This window comes from Arachis stenosperma, chromosome 6, assembly GCF_014773155.1.
Source record: "Arachis stenosperma cultivar V10309 chromosome 6, arast.V10309.gnm1.PFL2, whole genome shotgun sequence".
NCBI classification, from domain to species: domain Eukaryota; kingdom Viridiplantae; phylum Streptophyta; class Magnoliopsida; order Fabales; family Fabaceae; genus Arachis; species Arachis stenosperma.
In genome coordinates, this window is record NC_080382.1 from 54,351,091 (window position 1) to 54,354,355 (window position 3,265).

A 3,265-nucleotide genomic window follows, 5' to 3' on the forward strand; every position below is an offset into this window, starting at 1 on the left:
CCGGAAGGTCTAAACCTTGTCTGTGGTATTCTGAATAGGATTCAAGGATTGAATGACTGTGACGAGCTTCAAACTCCTGAAGGCTGGGCGTTAGTGACAGACGCAAAAGAATCAATGGATTCTATTCCAACCTGATTGAGAACCGACAGATGATTAGCCGTGCTGTGACAGAGCGCGTTGAACATTTTCACTGAGAGGACGGGACTGTAGCCACTGACAACGGTGATGCCCAACATACAGCTTGCCATGGAAAGGAGTAAGAAGGATTGGATGAAGACAGTAGGAAAGCAGAGAGACGGAAGGGACAAAGCATCTCCATACGCTTATCTGAAATTCTCACCAATGAATTACATAAGTATCTCTATCTTTATTTTATGCTTTATTCTTAAATCATCCATAACCATTTGAATCTGCCTGACTGAGATTTACAAGATGACCATAGCTTGCTTCATACCAACAATCTCCGTGGGATCGACCCTTACTCGCGTAAGGTTTATTACTTGGACGACCCAGTGCACTTGCTGGTTAGTTGTGCGAAGTTGTGATAAAGAGTTGAGATTGCAATTGAGCGTACCATGTTGATGGCGCCATTGATGATCACAATTTCATGCACCAAGTTTTTAGCGCCGTTGCCGGGGATTGTTTGAGTTTGGACAACTGGCGGCTCATCTTGTTGCTTAGATTAGGTATTTTTCTTCAGAATTTTTAAGAATGAATTCTAGTGTTTCAAGGTGATGTTTTCATCATCACCAAAGCTGATTGATTCTCATCAATTTAGCTCTTGAATGCAATGTCCTGCTGAAGCTTGGCTAGCCATGTCTAATTTCTTTAGACTGAAGCTTTAGACTAACATTGCATGATTCCTGGAATTCTCGTTAAGAATTTTGATATCCTTATTTTCACTCAATTTTCAAAAAAATCCAAAAAAATTATAAAATATTAAAACCAAAAATATTTTTGTTTCTTGTTGAGTCTAGTGTCTCATTTTAAGTTTGGTGTCAATTGCATGTTTCTTTTCTTCTTGCATTTTTCGAATTCATTCATGTGTCTTAATTGATCTTCAAGTTGTTCTTGATGATTTTCTTGTTCTGATCTTTAAATTCTCTTGTCTTGAGTGTTTTGTTGTTTCTCATATGCATTCTCATTTTGTTAGTGTCAGTAGTATACAAACTTCTAAGTTTGGTGTCTTTCATGCTTTGTTTATTTGATTTTAGTTGCATTTTGATTATTCCTCATCATTAAAAAAAAATTCAAAAGAATTTTTCTTTGTGTCTTTTTAAGTCAATAATACAGAGAATTGAAGATTCAGAACATACAGCAGAAGAATTACACAGAAAAAGCTAGGCGTTCAAAACGCTCAGTGAGGAAGGAAAACTTGCGTTTAAACGCCAGCCAGGGTGCCTGGCTGGGAGTTTAACGCCCAAAAGGGTAGTGTTTTGGGCGTTAAACGCCAGAATGGATACCATTCTGGGCGTTTAACGCCAGGATGGCACAAGAGGGAAGATTTTGTTTTCAATTCAAATATTTTTCAAGTTTTCAAAATTTTTCAAAATCAAATCTTTTTCAAATCATATATTTTCAATCATATATTTTCAAAATCAATTTCTTTCCATCTTCAATGATACTTGCTAACAATTAATGATTTGATTCAACATTTCAAGTATGTTGCCTTTTCTGTTGAGAAAGGTTTAATGTTTGAATCATATCTTTCTTGTTAGGCAGGTCATTAATTTTTAAAATCAAATCTTTTTAAATTATTTTTCAAACCATAACTTTTCAATCATATCTTTTTAATCACATCTTTTTCAAAATAGTTTTCAATCATATCTTTTTGATTTCTAATTTCAAAATCACTTTATTTCTTTCCCACTCTTAGTTTTAGAAAATCATCAATCAATTTTTCAAAATGCTTTTAAAATCTTTTTAATTTATTTTCGAAAATTTCTTCCCCTCTTCTCACATCCTTCTATTTATGGACTAACACTCCTCCTCAATGCACAATTCGAACTCCATCTTTCTTGATAAGTTCGAATTCTTCTACCTCTTCCTTCTATTTTTCTTTTCCTTTGACACCTTAAGGAATCTCTATACTGTGACATAGAGGATTCCATATTTTCTTGTTCTCTTCTCTTTCATATGAGCAGGAGTAAAGACAAAAGCATTCTTGTTGAGGCTGACCCTGAACCTGAAAGGACCTTGAAGCGAAGGCTAAGAGAAGCTAAAGCACAACTCTCTATAGAGGATCTAACAGAAATCTTCAAAGAAGAAGACATGGCAAACGAAAATAACAACAATGCCAACAATGCAAGGAAGGTGCTGGGTGACTTTACTGCACCTACTCCCGACTTCTATGGGAGAAGCATCTCTATCCCTGCCATTGGAGCAAACAAATTTGAGCTTAAGCCTCAATTAGTTTCTCTAATGCAACAGAATTGCAAGTTCCATGGACTTTCATTGGAAGATCCTCATCAGTTTTTAGCTGAATTCTTGCAAATCTGTGACACTGTCAAGACCAATGGGGTTGACCCTGAGATCTACAGACTTATGCTATTCCCTTTTGCTGTAAGAGACAGAGCTAGGATATGGTTGGCCTCACAACCTAACGAAAGCTTGAACTCTTGGGAAAAGCTAGTCAATGCCTTCTTGGCAAAGTTCTTTCCACCTCAAAAATTGAGTAAGCTTAGAGTGGAAGTCCAAACTTTCAAACTGAAGGAAGGTGAATCCCTCTATGAAGCTTGGGAAAGATACAAACAATTGATCAAAAAGTGTCCCTCTGACATGCTTTCTGAATGGAGCATCATAGGTATCTTCTATGATGGTCTGTCTGAACTATCCAAGATGTCATTGGACAGCTCTGCTGGAGGATCTCTTCATCTGAAGAAGACGCCTGCAGAAGCTCAAGAACTCATTGAAATGGTTACAAATAACCAATTCATGTACACTTCTGAAAGGAATCCTGTGAACAATGGGACGAATCAGAAGAAAGGAGTTCTTGAGATTGATACTTTAAATGCCATACTGGCTCAGAACAAAATATTGACTCAGCAAATTAATATGATTTCTCAAAGTCTGTCTGGAATGCAAGCTGCACCAGGCAGTACTAAGGACGCTTCATCTGAAGAAGAAGCTTATGATCCTGAGAACCCTTCAATGGAAGAGGTGAATTACATGGGAGAACCCTATGGAAACACCTATAATCCTTCATGGAGAAATCATCCAAATCTATCATGGAAGATCAACAGAGACCTCAACAAGGTTTTAACAA

The 3,265-nt window shown here is 36.9% G+C and overlaps 1 non-coding gene across 1 annotated transcript; it reads right to left on the reverse strand.

Annotated features, from left to right (window-relative positions):
- Positions 1–2,676: 2,676 nt before the first annotated feature.
- Positions 2,677–2,784, reverse strand: LOC130938080 (small nucleolar RNA R71). The gene has a single exon (XR_009069261.1). It is a non-coding gene; the product is annotated as a small nucleolar RNA R71 (small nucleolar RNA).
- Between the last annotated feature and the right edge of the window lie 481 nt (positions 2,785–3,265).